General features: G+C 34.6%; 2 long non-coding RNA genes and 2 pseudogenes across 2 annotated transcripts; 3 read left to right on the top strand and 1 right to left on the bottom strand.

Annotated features, from left to right (window-relative positions):
* Nucleotides 1-903: 903 nt before the first annotated feature.
* On the bottom strand, nt 904-1,495 carry LOC113706292 (small ribosomal subunit protein eS24z-like; annotated as a pseudogene).
* Nucleotides 1,496-5,708: 4,213 nt separating this feature from the next.
* Nucleotides 5,709-6,733, top strand: LOC140013202 (uncharacterized). Its single transcript, XR_011820265.1, has 2 exons — nt 5,709-5,796; nt 5,879-6,733. It is a non-coding gene; the product is annotated as an uncharacterized lncRNA (long non-coding RNA).
* Nucleotides 6,734-7,261: 528 nt separating this feature from the next.
* Nucleotides 7,262-9,997, top strand: LOC113706291 (uncharacterized). Its single transcript, XR_011820729.1, has 7 exons — nt 7,262-7,377; nt 7,492-8,288; nt 8,377-8,469; nt 8,589-8,690; nt 8,778-9,131; nt 9,488-9,639; nt 9,771-9,997. It is a non-coding gene; the product is annotated as an uncharacterized lncRNA (long non-coding RNA).
* Nucleotides 9,998-13,850: 3,853 nt separating this feature from the next.
* LOC113705735 (phospho-2-dehydro-3-deoxyheptonate aldolase 1, chloroplastic-like) lies at nt 13,851-15,447 on the top strand (annotated as a pseudogene).
* Nucleotides 15,448-17,587: the final 2,140 nt, after the last annotated feature.

Raw genomic sequence — 17,587 nt, forward strand, 5'->3', positions numbered from 1 at the left:
ATGGATTTGTTATATTGTATGGTGTACTTTCACGTACATTGTTGACCAAAAATTTTTATTTATGTCCACCAAACTTTTGCTAGCTTTAAATAAGGTCCTGAATCAAGTCTACTTTATTTATGTATTCTCACCGTTCCAAATGTAAAACAAGTCTAATTTAACTTCCTTTTAACTCCCCATCTCTTGATTTACTTTTTTCATATAAATTTCCTTTGATTCAAATGCAGCCTATGGCTATGGCATCGTATGGTGGGATGTGAAATGTTTGAGATCAAGAAATATTTTCTCAGACAAATCACTACAACAAGAAAGGGCACTAGCGACAACAGTTTTAGCATGAAATACAAGGTTTGATGCTATTAAGTGGCTTATAGCAAGAAAAAGAATCAGGCCTCACCAAAAATTGGACCCAGCCTACACCCAGCGAGGGCTACAACTTTTCTTGCCTAATAGCCTCGCCAAAAGCAACGCGGGAAAGCTTCCCTCCAAATGCTAACAGTAGCGGGCCAAAGTTTTATGTTATTGGTGAGAAATGATGGGATTGCAACTGGTTTACCCTCTTTTGGGAGGATATGTGTTCGCTAGCTTGTTTAAGCAGCGGAGAGGATGTGGTGTTTTTCTTGCCAAAACCAAATTACCACCAACAAAGATCTTAATAGGATTTAAAACTAAAAAACCAAGAATATAAAAGTTGTCCGCAGGAGAGATAAAAGTCTCCACTTCCAAAATTTCCTTCTTTTTTCCTTCTTAGTATCTATCAATTCTCTCTGCAACAATCTCTAACCAGGTATGCTTTTTCATCCTTTGTAAGATCAACTCTAGAAGTAGAAAAGTCTTCTCATTTTTTTTTCAGAGGGTACTGGCTATTCATAGAGTGCAAGATTTGAACTGTAAACACCTTCATCTCATAGTTTCAAAGGAACAAAGACACAATTCAAAGTAACAAATGAGAAAATAACTCTGCTGCAAAAACATTTTTGTTTTTCTCTATAAAAATTTGACAAGGCCTAGAACTCTCAGGAAAATTATTTCTTTTTTTCCAGCCTCGGCAGCATCTCCAGCCTTTGTCTTCTTTACACCACGGATCTTCTTGGCCCTGTTCTTTCTTTCCTTGAGTTGTTTCCTAGACTTCTCTACCTTAGTATCCAGGCCATTCCTGATAAGCCGATATTTGGGCTCATATTTATTAGCATTCTCTATAGAACCATAGATCTATCCAAACCCAGTTGATTTGCCACCTCCACAATGCGTCCTGGACTTGAAAACAAAGATGGCATTTGGGTCCTTCACATCATACATCCTAGCCAATTTCTCCTTCAACTCAGCCTTGGAAAAATTAGGACTTCCAGGATGTGTTCTATCAATGACGAATTGTTTTCTGGAAAGAAGACGATTGGTCATGAACTTCCTAGTACGAATAGTCACTGCCTTGTCTGCCATTTTTTCTTGCCGCCGGCGCAGGCGCCGCTTCCGCTCTTTCTCCTCTGAATGGGCGGTTGGTCAGCAAGTTAATCTTGATGCCGCTGAATGGGCGGTTAAAGAGTGGGCGGTTAACCATGATGCCAAGTTAATCATGATTGCATGTTCTCCTCTGAATGGGCGGTTAACTTGATGCCGCTGCGTTCTAACTTGGTATCAAGATAAAGCTCAGCAATCTTGATGCCAAGTTAATCTCAGCAAGAAAACTCAGCAAGATTGATGCCAAGTTAATCGCAGAGCAATCTTGCTAAGTTTTCTTGGCCATGATTGCATGTTCACTATTTAAAAGATAGGGAGTGTAATTGATCAAATGGTTGAGCCAATAGCTTCAACGTCTTCAGTGTTAGAGAAATGGACAAATGCTGCTAGTCCTTTCAATGAATCAGTTGTGGCATTTTCATGAGCATTACCTTGTGTGAAAAACAAGACTTCTTTTTTCTCTCTATCTCTCGACTTAATTAGAACATTTCTTTAGATGTTTCACCACCGAGCTGGGTGAGGAATTGGTATGGTGCCATAACAGCACTGCTTTCTTGACGTTATATCACTGCTCTGTTTTTCCCCTGTTTCTAGCTGTGTTTCCAACAACTTCTTTGGAACTCTCTAGCTTTTACAGCTTGTGTTTCTGTCGGCCGTTTCCATGACTAGTTGCAGACGTAGCTTCTCTTCTCACAATCCAAAGCCCCAAAATCCAAACACCCCTCGCCCCCCACCTCCCAAAAAAAAATACTCCTGCATGTATGCATGCAGCTTGGTAGGTGGACAAGTGCATGAGCATGCATGACATCTTTCAGCAATAATAATGACTTTCCATCATTCATAATTTGCCCTCATCTGGGGTCCATAGCTAGCAACTCACCGTACCATGCACTTTTTGTCATACATCTCGCATGTAAATGAAGACATCTCTGTCGGTTTGTATTTGGTTTTTCCACAGTTAATAGGAAAGTTGTTTCATTTTGTTTATGATGGGATGTCTGGATTATTCTTTGAGAGTTTTTTTTTTCATTTCTTTGAGAGATTTATGTTAGCTTTGTTCCCAAAACGTCACAAATATATAACTGGTTTCATTTTTTTTCTAAAAGGTAATAAAGGGACCCATTCCAATGCTCTCAAGGCTTAGTACAATTATTGTTAATCAACATTTTATTCAATGACTAGGGACATTGGATGCAGGAAGCATAAAGAGTTCAAGTTCTAGCACTTTATTAATCTTCTTGAGCGGTCCTTCATGGTAAGTGCATTACAGTCCTCAAGTTTGATTTCTATTTGAAGTGAAACTGCCATTATTTGGATCTAACTTGTGATATTGTGAATGCATATGCTTTTGTTGGGTTATGGACATATTATGCTTTATTTAACTAGTTCTTTATAATTATCATCTTTTTGAATTTCAGTGCTATTTTTCCAACACAATTCCTCTGGGAAGGCTTGTTATCTAAACTTGCACCTTGGTATAGCATGTAGTTCATATATGCCAGGTGGAAAAATGGATAAGGGTTGGATGTTCCTGGCTGATAGATGGTGTGTTGAATACAGGAATGGGCTAGAGAAATTTTTGACAATGGCAAAACAGCACAAAGGTGATAAACCAAAGATTAGATGTCAATGCAGAAAATGCAGAAATGTGAAGTACTACTCTGTTCATGTTGTTGAGAGTCATCTGCTATATAAGAGGATGGATAGTACTTATACATATCGGAAATTTCATGGGGAAACTCTGCCTAATGAAAATTCAAATGTTCGTTCATGTTGTGATAATGAGCATGAAATTAATGCTAACAATGCAGAAGTAAATGATGACGAAATGCAAGAAATTTTAGAAGACATCTATTGGGGGACCTTTAATGAAGAAGAATTAAATGGTGGGAGCAATAAGGAGGTTTCTTTTAGAAAAGAAGATGAGTTAGAAAAATTTGATAGATTATTTAAAGATGCTAAGCGGGCCTTATATCCTGGCTGCAAAAAGTATTCAATATTACTTTTTGTTGTAAAATTGCTACACTTGAAGGTACTCAATCGATGGAGTAATAAATCTTTTACCATGCTTCTTCAACTATTGAAGGATTCCTACCCTGATGATAACTTACTTCCGCCCTCTTACTATGATTCAAGAAAGTTATTGGGGGGCATTGGGTTGCGGTGTGACCTGATTCATGCATGCAAGAATGACTGTATTCTCTTTTGGAAGGAATATGAAGGATTGGATCATTGTCCAAAATGCTTGCAATCTAGATGGAAAATAAATGATGGCAAAGGTAAAAAAGTTCCTCAGAAGATTCTTCGCTACTTTCCTTTGAAGCCAAGACTGCAGAGACTATTTATGTCAAGAAAAATAGCATCTTATATGAGATGGCACAAGGAAAAACAAGTTGAAGAAATAGGGGTCTTAAGTCATCCAGCAGATGGTGAATCATGGAAAGAGTTTGATAAGAAATTTCCATGGTTTGCTGAAGATGCTCGAAATGTTCGTCTTGCATTGTCAAGTGATGGTTTCAACCCTTTCAATAATATGTGTAACTCCTATAGTATGTGGCCAGTGGTGCTCATAAACTATAACATGCCACCTTGGGTATCAAAAAGGGAGCCTTATTTCTTCTTGTCACTACTTATTCCAGGTCGTCGGTCACTGGGAAAGGATATTGACGTGTTTTTGCAACCTTTGATTGATGAACTGTTAGAATTGTTCAAAGGTGTTATGACATATGATTCTGTGGCTGAACAATGCTTTCTTCTGCATGCTGCACTTATGTGGACTATAAATGACTTTCCAGCTTATGGGGACTTATCTGGTTGGGTGACCTAGGGAAAAATGGCATGCCCTTGCTGCAATGATAAAACGGACTATCAGTCATTGAGAAACAAGATTGGTTACTTGGGCCACCGTCGCTTTTTGCCTGATAATCATGTGTGGTGAAATGATGGCAAAAAATTTAATGGCAAGGTAGAGAGAAGGTTGAAACCACGGGAATTGTCAGGTGAAGAAATTCTTGAACAATTAAAAGTTGTTGAGGGTGTAACACTTGGAAAAAATCCAAATACTAAGAAAAGGAAGCGCAGTCTTGAAGAAAGAAACTGGACTAAGAAGAGCATATTTTACCAATTACCGTATTGGAAAGATATTCCACTAAAACACAACATTGATGTTATGCACACTGCTAAGAATTGGTGTGATAATATTATGGGAACTTTGCTTAATTTAGAAAACAAGTCAAAGGATACAGATAAAGCTCGGTGGGATTTGGAGGACGTGGACATTCGGCATGAGCTACACTTACATCGAAGAAATGGCAAGCTTGAAAAGCCACAAGCATGCTATAATCTGTTACCAAAAGAGCGACAAGGTTTTTGTGAATTTTTGAGTTCAGTGAAGTATCCTGATGGCTATGCAGCTAATATATCAAGATGTGTCAACATAAAAGATGGTACGATATCAGGATTAAAGAGCCATGATTGTCACATTCTTTTGCAACGAATGCTTCCTGTCGGATTGCGCGGATTCTTGTCAACATATGTGTATACATTAATATGTGAAGTAGCCAAGTTCTTTCAAGATCTGTGTTTAAAAAAGCTTAGATTGGAAGAGATTGAGAAATTAGAAAAGAACATAGTAATGATATTGTGCAAGTTGGAAATGATCTTTCCACCAGTTTTTTTCGATATTATGATCCATTTAGCTGTTCACTTACCCCGTGAAGCCAAACTTGGAGGGCCTGTCCAACATAGGTGGATGTACCCTTTTGAAAGGTAAGTACAATTCTTCTTAATATCACTTCCTAAAAATATATTAGCTAAGTTAGATCACTAACTGCTATATATGCTTATAACAGTCTTTTTACACATATAGGTACCTCGGAAGTCTCAAAGGAACTGTGAAAAATAAAGCCTATCCAGAAGGTTCAATTGCAGAAACATATATTGTCAATGAAAGTTTAACTTTCTGCTCCTTATATCTTGATGGGATTGAAACAAAATTCAATCGACCAGATAGGTATTATGATGGAGAAAATCCTGCTCATGACAGGTTATCCATATTTTCCCATAAAATTCGTCCAATTGGATCGCCTCTAGGTGCCACTTTGACAAGGGATCAATATAATTTGGTTCATTGGTATGTTCTTAACAATTGTGATGAATTGCGACCATTTTTGCTGTAAGTAAATCTTTTTCACCAATAATTTAGTTGAACAATTTGAGAAATGCAGTTTCTAATTATGCACTATGAACAGTGAGCATGAGGAAGAGCTAAAAAGAAGAAATCCGTCAAACCTCTTTGAGAGACAGAAAGTTGAATTTCCATTATGGTTTAGAAAAAAAGTAAGATATGCTCTTCTTATTAATAAGGAAAAGATTGCTTTAAGACTAAAATTTTGATGTTCACTAAGTGCTATTTATGCAGATGAAGAACTTGCATGATCAAGGAGACTGTCAAGTGAACAAAGATCTATATTCACTTGCAATGGGGCCAGATATTCGTACCACCATGTATCCAGGTTGTATAGTCAATGGAGTTAAGTTCCTAACTAAGGAGCGTGATAGTCGTCGAAAGACGCAAAATAGTGGTATACGTACTGAGGGAGAGCACAATAATGAAATTATAGACTTCTATGGAATTGTTACAGAAGTCATGCAGCTAAGATATAGGGGGAATTGCCAAGTTCTTTTATTTGGGTGTGAATGGTTTGATTCTAGGACAGCTCGCTGTGATAAGTATTTCACAAGTGTTAACTTTGGGAAAAAATAGTATGCAAATGAACCTTATGTTCTTGCTACTCAGGCCACCCAAGTTTTCTATGTTAAGGACACAAAATTGGGTGGAGATTGGCATGTAGCTCTTGTTGCATATCATAGACATATATGGGATCCATCACTTTTCCAACCTACTGATGAAAATGATCCTGAAGATGCATTTGGTAATCATGAAGCATACCAACAGAATGAGTGTTCAGAAATCATGTTTGAAGTTCAAGACTATGAAGCATTTTCATTGGACAGAGCTGATGTTGACCCAGAAACCATTGATTTAGAGGATACTGCATCGGGTGACAAAGCTGAGAATGAGTTGGATGATTTCATTAATGATGATATGATTGATGAAGAGTCAGGAAGCACAAGAGAAAGTGAAGAAGAACCTTATTTGAGCTTTAGTTCTGACAGTGACATAGAGTGACTTATGACATTTTTTTTGTAAAAATGAAGTGTATCTGTACCACTCTTGTTTCATGAAAAAGATCTATTTTGTGTATTACAATCATTATCAATTGCTTTTTGTGTCCTTTCATGATAGCTAAAAGTTATTTTGTTTCGCATGTTGGGTGCATCCTTTATACTTGTAATTTTATTTGAGATACTAATAGTGGTCTAATATAGATGCCAGGCAATGCGTTATGGGGAAGGCAATTTGAAAAAGTTGCAGCAAGCAAACAATCTAATCCGGCATCTAAAGCACCAAAGGTTTGCACTGGGGATCAGCTGATGCAAAAGTCTCTCACAGTGAGAACTAAAACCTTTCCTACAATTGCTTAGATTTTACTCACATTAGTGTAATAAATTTAATATGTTGTTTTTGTGTCTATAAAGCAGGTAGCTCCGAGAGAAACAAACTCTAACCACATCCCTCATGGAACATCAAACATGGAACCAGTCATGAATCTTTTCATAGACATGGAATCTGCTATAGTAAGTTTTTCATTTAACGCCTATATCTTAAGCAATTAAGATTGTTATTCTATTACTGAAGATCATAGCTAATGACATTATATCTCATCCTAGGAGGGGGCTAGAGTTCTACAATCTCAGCAAGTAACAAACAAGCCTCCAATTCAATCCTTCAGGACTTTCCAAACAATATCTTCTCCATCTACTAGTCTTTTTGCCTCTCAAAATTGCCCAGCTGGTGTAATGTTGCATTTATATTCATAATGTCAATATGATTATTTTGGCTAAGTTACATTTTTTTTTTCGAAGACGTCTGTTCATAGCTGACATGATCATTTGTTTGTTTGACAAAAGGAGCTATCAGCTAATGAAATTGAAGCACAAAATGAGTCTGCTAACCACAATGCAGCTTCACGAGTGGCAAACCAAATTACTCAATCCACAAATAATGAACATGATGCAGATCAGGTTCATAATGCATCCAATTCAACAGGAACAAATGCAGGTGATTTTAACCTTGTTGATATTATAAATATGTCCTAGTTTTGTAGATGTTAGCAGTTAGTATTATCCTAAATTGCTGCAAAATTTTAGTTTCTAGATACTCACCTTGTTCTTAGATTTATTAGCCCCTAGAAAGCGTGGACCCAATCGAAATATTAGGCTTGAGAAAGAAGCAAGGGCAAGAAGGGAGCAAGATCTAGAAGGTGAAAAATACAGACCACCAATATTAATACCTGAAGATGAGAATGCACCTGTTGGTGAATGGAGTGCATGCTTTGCAAGAGAGCTCGGTCTTATCCTTAGGCAAGATGCACCAGTACGAGTACAGAATTGGACAGCCATGGACAAGTCAGCCAAGGAGGATCTTTATGAACGTGCAGTGGTATGATATATTTAATTCATTTCGTATCATTTACAAGTTTCTAAACTTATTTTTGTAAATTTTACAGGGCACATTTAATTTGGACTGGACAAAGCTGCATGTTCAAGATGCTCTGTATGGAAATTTTAGGAACAAATGTCATCAACACTACAAAAAGTATGGGGGAGGTGCAAATGGAAGGGCCAATCCTCCTGTCCACTTTCTTGAGAGAAGGGATGATTGGGTTTGGATCTGTGACAATATCTTTGACAATGAGGATTGGAAGGTAAGTAAATATCTATGCATTATTTTTTGTTAAAATAATTCATGCATAGAGAATTAAGTTCTTGACAAGATCATACCTTGTATATTAGACTCGTTCAAGAACTAATGCACTTAATCGTGCAAATCTGGAGTATGTGCACAAGCTGGGATCTAAGTCTTTTCCACAAAAACGTCATGAAATGGTAAACTCGCATCCTATATTACCAGTTTGCTGTGACAATGGGGTCAGAAGTTCTTAAATCCAGTCAAAATGAAAATTTTCAAACATATTTGTGCATTCATATGTTGCCTATTTTGTCAGACCAATCCAGAGACAAATGAGAAACCTGGTCTTATTGATTTGTTTGATATCGCATACAGAAATAGAAAAGGATGGTCCTCTCGTCTTGCTGAAGAAAGGCATGTAAGTCATGCATATCAAGCAAATTTGTCAATAAAAAATATATTAAGTTGAGAGCTTATACTATGGTACAAATTTTATATCTTGCAGCAAGAAATGATTAATTTGAAAATTCAACCTATTTCTGAAAATGAGCCACCAATGTCTGAGGTTGAGATAGTTGAACAAGTTTGCCAAAAAAAAGTCCGGTTATATCTGTGGGAAACCTCGTGGAGTCAGACCTCCATCTCGAAGGCAATATATTAGGGGAACCAATGGCAGCAATGATAGACAAATGGAGAGCATTGTTGCTGAGCAAAAGTCACAACTGGAGGCTGCACATTCTAAAATTGAGGAACAGCAAGCTCAACTTCGGCACCTACAAGAGTCAATAGATTGGTTGATGGCAGAAGTAAAAAACAGGACTGTAGCTAATGCCAATAGCTAATTTTATAAATTAGCAAGGTAAGATATTCTAAATTTTGAATCCTGATTAGTAGCTAAAATATCTAGTTGTATCATCATTCTTTCAAACAATTTAGTTTGTGATGTCACCAATTTGTGCTTCTGTGTGATGATGTTAGTACGAATCTCAATTAATATGAATGCATAGAGTCAGTCCTCTGTTATTTCTAGTAATATACTATGACAAAATGATGAATGGATGTGATGCAAGTTATATGTGATTTTGGAAAGCAATATATGGGTAGCCAAATATATGGGAAGTTTTAGTGCTGAGAAATGCAGTTGAGGCACAATGGTTTTAGTAAAAAATTTCATTATGTTTGGAAAATCTCTTACATTAAATTTTTGTTTTGCAGGTTTATTTTGGAGATTTTGGATGGAAATAGGCTGTGCAATCTAGAAGGAGCCACTTGAGCTTGAATTGTTTTTGTAGTTTGGCTTGTTTTGGATGTGGTAGATGATAAAATATTTTTGAAGCTAGGCTTATTTTTGTTTAAAAGGTGTAATGGTATGTGTTTTTCTTGCTCTATGTGGCAATTTGTCTTCTTGACAAAAGTCCTGTAATTCAATTCTAAAAATGCTTGCAGTTAATTTTTTTTTTTGAATTTAGCTTGTTAATATGTGATTTTTCTGGTGCAGGTTAACATTGCAAATTTGGAAATAGGTTGCAATCTGGAAGGCACCGTGAAAGTGTTTAAAATGTTTAGGTGACAAGACCTTTTGGAAGCTCAAGTTTGTTTTAAACGGTGGTTATTTTGGAAGGGCACAATTGCTGTTCATGTATTTTTGAAGTAATGACTTCAACTTTTGGTCATGCATAGGTGCTGAATTATGATTAAATGTCACACGCCCCTTTTTCCATCCTAGTTTATGCTTATTGCTTTTTTAGTTTCAATTTTGCATTTTATTATTTTTTATTAATCCGTGTAATGAAAGTGGGAAAGTCTAACAATATGTAATACAACTGCCCAAGATTTTTGGAACTTGGAGAATCATATAGACCAAATACTTTAAATCAAGCGTATGTATGGATTTTGAATTTTATATCTACCAGCCAAACAATGCAGGCATGGAAAAAGTGTTACACATGGCTCATTAGCTTTCACAACTCTGTCAAGGAACTTCAAATTTCATGAAACGGTTGTTATGTACTTCCTTTGTCCATAGTTGTTATCATATTTTTACTTTATTGATGTTCCAAAATAAGAGTCGCTATTTCAAATTAAATACATACTTTTTAATTTTGCCATTTGAATTTTTTTTTTATTTTGATACACTTCTATTAAAACAATATTTTGAATTCAAAGGATAGATATGTAATTCATCAATGCCACCTCATCTAAATATAATGATTATCATATCTCCATATAAATTTGGATTCCCAAAAAATGACTCTAATATTAAGATTGAGGGAGTACTTTAGAATCTTGTCACTTAACATGGAAACAAGGGGAAATGATATCACAAATAATATTGAAAAATTAATTAATCTAAATATGCATTGGTATTTGACAAAATTGGAATATAGTTCAAAGTCACATTTATTATTTTGGTCTCAAAACAATAAAAATGGAGTTGTTTAAAATGATTAATACTCAATGAAACTTCTAAAGTGCTTTATTTCAATCAATTTTGTAATTAAGGAGAGATTAAGCTATTACACAAGACTTTTTTCTTAATAAATAAATTACATACTTTCGTAACAATTCAAGATAAATAAATTACTCTTTATGTGCATTTTATTCTGAATCATTTAATTTATGTTAAATACATATATGTTTGTAACTAAAATTGAAAAAGTGTTATATTAATATTTTTACGGAAGAGAGATTGGTGGGTTTTGTATTTAACAAAAATTAAATATTTGAAAGTAAATACAAATCTGTATTTGAGCATAAATATTTGTATTAAATTAAATATTTAAAAGTAAAATACCCTTAAAGAGCCGGTACTTTAAATAGTTACCGGCTCTTTATAGGCAAACATGTATTATTCATTTAAAGTACCGGCTTTTTACAGATATTTTATTTTCAAACATTTAATTTATGATAAATATATCAATGTTTGTAAGTAAAATTCAAAAAGTGTTACAGTAATATTCTTGCAAAAAGAAAATCGGTAGGTTATTTATTTAATATAAATTAAATATTTTTTTAAAAAGAAATGGCCCATAAAATATTAATTCTTTATGGCTTTCATCCATTACATGAGTAAAGTATTGGCTCTTTATGGGTATTTTATTCTGAATCATTTAATTTATGTTAAATACATAAATGTTTGTAACTAAAATTGAAAAAGTATTATATTAATATTTTTACGGAAGAGAGATTGGTAGTTTTTGTATTTAATAAAAATTAAATATTTGAAAGTAAATACAAATATGTATTTGAGCGTAAATATTTGTATTAAATTAAATGTTTGAAAGTAAAATACTCATAAAGAGCCGGTATTTTAAATAGGTAATACGTATTTGCCTATAAACTATATTCCTTAAAGTTTATTAATTGTTAATTAATTTGTAGTATTTTGTCATTCATTGGACATGTAGTACAAATGACAAATTTGGTAAAAAAGGGATAATTTCATAAACCTCCCCTGAGGTTTTATGAAATATCACCCAGCTCCCTTGAGATTTTGAAAATCTCACTTAACACTCTTCGAATTGACATTTTGGTAACATTAGAAGCCCTTTTAACCAAAAGTAATATTAAAAAATTCATGTTTGAGGAGAGAGATTATTTTAGTGCCTTTAATACCCTTAGGCTATAAAAAAATGAACATTTTACAAACCAAGAAAAAAAAGTACTAAATCAGAACCATCTTAAAAGTGAGAAGATGAAAATTGGTAAGATTTTATGTTACAGCTAATAGTCACTTCTACAGTAGGAAGAGATAGTAAAAGCAAATATTATTTTTTAAACCATTTCTACAAATAGAACACTTCATAGCGTTGAAAGTAATTAGCATGTAAAATCATACATTTGAGGAAAAAAAAAACTTAGTAATAGATGACATTCAACTTCAATATCATACAAAGAATTTACTCAAAATAGACAAACTTTTTTTATAGGTGTGAAATATGAAAATTTTATTATAGAAAAAGTCACAATTTGAAAAACTGTAGTTTGGAGTTTTAATTACTTTATTTCTCTTACGCTCTACATGAATAGCAATAAATAAATAAAGTTGTGAAACACCAAAAAAGGGAAAAAATAAAAAGAACCTGCAACTATTCTCTCCAAATGCGTTGAATATTTCATTGATTAAATCCTATATTTTATTGACATTTACAATTCAATTATACATACATATATGTATGTAGGTATGTATGTTTGTATAGATGTTTTTAAAGAAAAGTAGGAAATTTAGGAAAAGAAAAACAAGTTTAGAAAATTTAAATATGAGGGTATTATTGACAATTCATCACTTTGATATTAGTATATGGCCCTACTATCACTTCAAGGGTCCTAAGTGAGATTTTGAAAAGTTTAGGGGAGGTAGGTGATATTTCATGAAACCTCAAGGGAAGTTTCTGAAATTATCCCGGTAAAAAATTCTAATTTCACTCCCTAAAACAATATTTTAATCGTTTGGACTGAATTTGCAAAGGATTAGTAACCTCAGGGGAGGTTAATGTAATTTTTCAAACCACAGAGGAGGTCAGTGCAAATGTCAGAAACCTCAGGGGAGGTTTCTGCATTTATCCCTTATTAATACTCAATGAAACTTCTAAAGTACATTATCTCAATCAATTTTTTAATTGAGGAGAGGTTAAGCCTATTACACAAGACTTTCTTTTCTTAATAAAAGAATTACATACTTTTATAACAATTCAAAAAAATGGATAGGCAACATAAAGCGCTTGTTACACGAAATTCTTTTTTATAAATTATGATCAAAAGTTCATCATAGAAATATGAGTTTAGCAAAATAACACATAGTTCAAAGTCACGATACAAATAGATTTAAAAGTTGAGGAACTGGAATTACAAGCAGTTTACTATAATTTCATAGATTATAGTACATCCATATCAATTTTATTCTTTATCCTAGTATTTAAAACTTTAGAACAATTAAATTAAATCATCTAATTATTAACATTTATAAGTGTTTTATACAGTTCCTTGAAAAAAAATACTCATATATGAAATACATAAGAATTTTTGAATTATGCATATGGACATGTATTAGCACAAATATAATATAAATATTTATTGACTAGCACACTTGAAGGCATTCCTCTCATGCTATTTTATGCGTAGTTAAGTTCTTTGAAGTTTAGCAAAAATATAAGAGTGAGAAATAATTTCAAGAAATGGCAATTACATATCATACAACAAACCTCTATTTGAAAATTAAATGCAAATTTATCAAACTTAGTTAATTTGATTTGCTATATATTGAGAATATTTTGATTAGTTTCATTTTCTCATACATGATCTCTTTCAATTTTTATATACTTCTAACACTCAATATTCATTCTATATAATATACTCCAATTCTCCAATTCTTAAAAACTTTTAACTATAACACTTAAACCATCATGAATGTTTCAGAATTTAGGACACGCGCGCTTTATTCCCTCCAAGAATTTTATTTTTCCCGCAACGTCCTTCCGGCAAAATTTGAAGGCTCATTACAGCTGAGGGATAATACTATTATATATATACATAGAAAGGCCCGCCCTCACTTATCTCTCTCAATTGATCGAGCACTCATATGTTCTTCTCTCAAAGGCCAAGATTGGTGGTTTTTAGTCCAAAAATTGAAGAACAGATACGGGAATTGCTAAACGTGAAAGAGACCTCTGAGGAATTGCTAAAAAATGAAGGCCCACCTCCTGTCTATCTCCTAAGAATTGCAAAACGTGAAGGGGCTTAGGTTTTATTGCTGTAAGAAAACCTCAGAGCAACTTCAATACTTCTTCCATTTGCTTCAAATACTGTTAGATCTATATTTTGGTGCCATTTTGTGAGTCTACATTTCCTTCTTGTGCATTCTTATTACCATTATTTGTGTCAGATTTCTAAGATTACATTATTTTCCTCACAATTTTAGGAAAATTGAGTTCCAACCATTCTCTAGACTCTGTGAAGGTAAATTATGTGGGTTTGTGCTTAACATCAAAGATTGTATTTTTCGATTGGTTGAGGTTTAAGCTAACAACCTATGATTTTCATCTTGTTTCCTAGTTGGTTGAGGTTAACTTCTCTGCTTTTCCTAGTTGGTTCAAGCCCCTGTTTTTGTATGCAATCAGTAAATTTCTCCATCTAATCTAATCTTCCCTTTTTGTGCAGCTCAGCTACTCTGAATCTGTTGAGGGCATTTGCAATTGGAGGATATGCTGCTATGCAGAGGATTACACGGTGGAACCTGGATTTCACAGAGCACAGTGAACAAGGTGATAGATACCACGAACTAGCTCACCATGTAGACGAGGCTCTTGGATTTATGGCTGCTGCTGGACTTACAATTGACCATCCAATCATGACGACCACCCAGTTCTAGACATCGCATGAGTGCTTGCTCCTACCATATGAACAGTCTGTTACTAGATTGGATTCCACATCTGGCTTGTACTACGATTGTTCAGCCCATTTCCTTTGGGTTGGTGAGTGAACCCGGCGGTTGGATGGTGCTCATGTTGAGTTCCTGAGGGGAGTTGCTAATCCACTTGGGATTAAGGTAAGTGACAAGATGGATCCAAATGAGCTAGTCAACCTCATTGATATTTTGAATCCTCAGAACAAGCCAGGAAGGATCACCATCATCGCCAGAATGGGGGCAGAGAACATGAGAGTGAAGCTTCCTCATTTGATCAGAGCTGTCCGAACGGCAGGGCAAATTGTAACTCAGGTTAGTGATCCTATGCATGGAAACACCATCAAAGCTCCTTGTGGTCTAAAGACTCGGCCTTTTGATGCTATCAGGGCGGAAGTAAGAGCATTCTTTGATGTGCATGAACAAGAAGGCAGCCACCCTGAAGGAGTCCATCTGGAGATGACTGGCCAAAATGTGACAGAATGCATTGGTGGATCGCGTACTGTGACCCTTTGATGATCTAAGCTTGCGCTACCACACACACTGTGATCCTAGGCTTAATGCTCTCAATCACTTGAACTTGCATTTATCATCGTTGAGCGACTGAGAAAGAGGCGGCTTGGATCCCAAAAGTCAGTAGCATTTTAGGTATTCTAGAATGATTTTGAGGGCGTCAATTATGTCTGTACCATTCTGCAGCATATGTTTCTCTGTATCACTTTATTCAACATGTTTGTTTCTCTATTTAAAAGTATACCATGTATTACTCTGTCAATATTGGTAGAAACTGATGGTTTGAGATTTTGATGAGACAACAAATAAAGCAAAAGCTTTTCTCCCCTAAATAAAAAAAAAAAGCTATTTGCACCTAAATTTTCTAACAAAACCACTCCATAATTGGCTCAAGGAATTAAGATTAGCATATTAAAATGGGATTAAGAAATGTTCACAACAACATTGGAGGGGAACATTTTCCCACCGAATAGTTAGGCAAGAATCAACTATCGCTTTAGAGAGGAAATTTCCTGGCCAAAAATGTTTTACTGGTATGGGGGATTGTAGATTTGTCAAAAAGCTCCTGGCCAATTCTATATTATTGGTGAGGACACACTATTTTCCTCACAAAACACCTTGACTATTTGCAAGGAACCATTGGTTTTTGTGGGGAGTTTTTGATTTTAGTGGAGAGGAAAGTTTTTCTCTCTATAGCATTCTGTTAATTAGCGAGGAGGTCTGCCCCTTGCTATTGATTTGTTCCATTAGTGAGAAAGGCAGCAGCATTCTCGCTAATAACTTTTAGCAACGAGCATCTAGTGACAAACTTGGCGAGGAAGCATTTTCCTCGCTGAAATTCATTGGCGAGGAAGTCAAAACTTTTGGCGAGAACTTTTGTTCCTTGCCAAATCCCTCTTTTGTTGTAGTGAATGTTTTTCGTGAAATATAGTAGTTGTTCAAAGATTTTCAAGTTAAATGAATTTGAATTTGCTATTGCACTGTATGGCTACATCCCTTCCATTGGTAATATTGTCCGTCCAATATCTAATTAGATTAATAAAACTATGATTTTAACATTTGACAAGTAATAGTTCTGACTAATATGTAGTTGTTTTAAAGAAAAGCCTAAATAAATTATAAGAATTAATCTTCTTCAGCAAATTTTCTTTAGCTTTTCTTCTTAATAATGATATCAAGATTACTCTTCTTCGGCAAATTTTCTTTAACTTTTCTTTCAACTTCACTTGTGTTATCTTTTGTAAGATCAGTCCTGACATTGCCTCCCTTCCCTCATACTTTTGGCCCTTTCAAATTACCAAACAGTTTCACAATTGCATCTGCAGCCTTGTTAGTGAAGCACGTCACAGACTCCACCCGGACTTGAATTCCTCGCCTTTCCAACTCAGCTTTCAAAGCTGTGAATTTGCTACTAAGCGGGCATAAACACTAGTATTATATGAAAAATGTCAATCACGTAGTAGTAATACTTTACCCCTGTACTTAGTAGGTAGCTGAACTCTACTCTCTTCAATCTTAAATGCATACACTTTACCCCCATGAAAATTAGTCAAAATTAGAAATAAAAAAAATGAGATATGCTTAATTGATTCACTGTGATTATGCAGCTAAAGGTGAAATCAAACCAAACTCCACTAGTTTTTTAACCCAAAATGCTGTAACTTTATTGACATCTGTTTAAGACTTTTGATTGGTTGTACTAATATTTTTTTTGAGCACTAATATTTTATTCAATTCTACTAACTTAATTTTCTTTGTAATTGTTTAAGAAGATCCACTACTTTAGCTACATAGCTTAAGAATTTTTTATGTTTTAAATGGTTTGAAATGCAGCCAACTGATTTTTAACTAGGTGATATTGTATGGCCAAATCGAGAATCGGTAGGACATTGGCTAGATCAAAACTTTTGGGCATATTAATGGAAAAAGCAGGCACTTGTTACTTTCTTCTATACACACAAAAAAGTTATTTTGATTTACCTATAACTTTGAAGAATCAAATATCTCTTTTGCAGCTATTTCAACATCCCAGTACGACTCCCAGTAATTTTTACTATTTCCACAGTTTCTAACTTATCTATCATCATTGCTACCACCAAGGTTCCCAACCTGACTTATAACCAGCATGTAGTTCATCCGAATGTGGGTGCTTTTCAAGTCCACAAAGTTTAGTTTGTTATGACAATAGTGGTTGTGAACTCATTGATTGTGCCCTTACCAAATTTGTGGATAAGAGGAGACGCTATCCTTTTAGTCTATATCACTCTTATATTCTTATAGTATACAATTAGGATAGAATTAGTTTTTGTATTTCCATACAATAAAGATAGAATTAATTGTATGATAAGGATGGAATTAGCGTAGTATTCTAGTATGTTAAGCTAGAAGTCTACTATTTTGTT

Source organism: Coffea arabica, chromosome 8c, assembly GCF_036785885.1.
Source record: "Coffea arabica cultivar ET-39 chromosome 8c, Coffea Arabica ET-39 HiFi, whole genome shotgun sequence".
In the NCBI taxonomy this organism is placed as follows: Eukaryota; Viridiplantae; Streptophyta; class Magnoliopsida; order Gentianales; family Rubiaceae; genus Coffea; species Coffea arabica.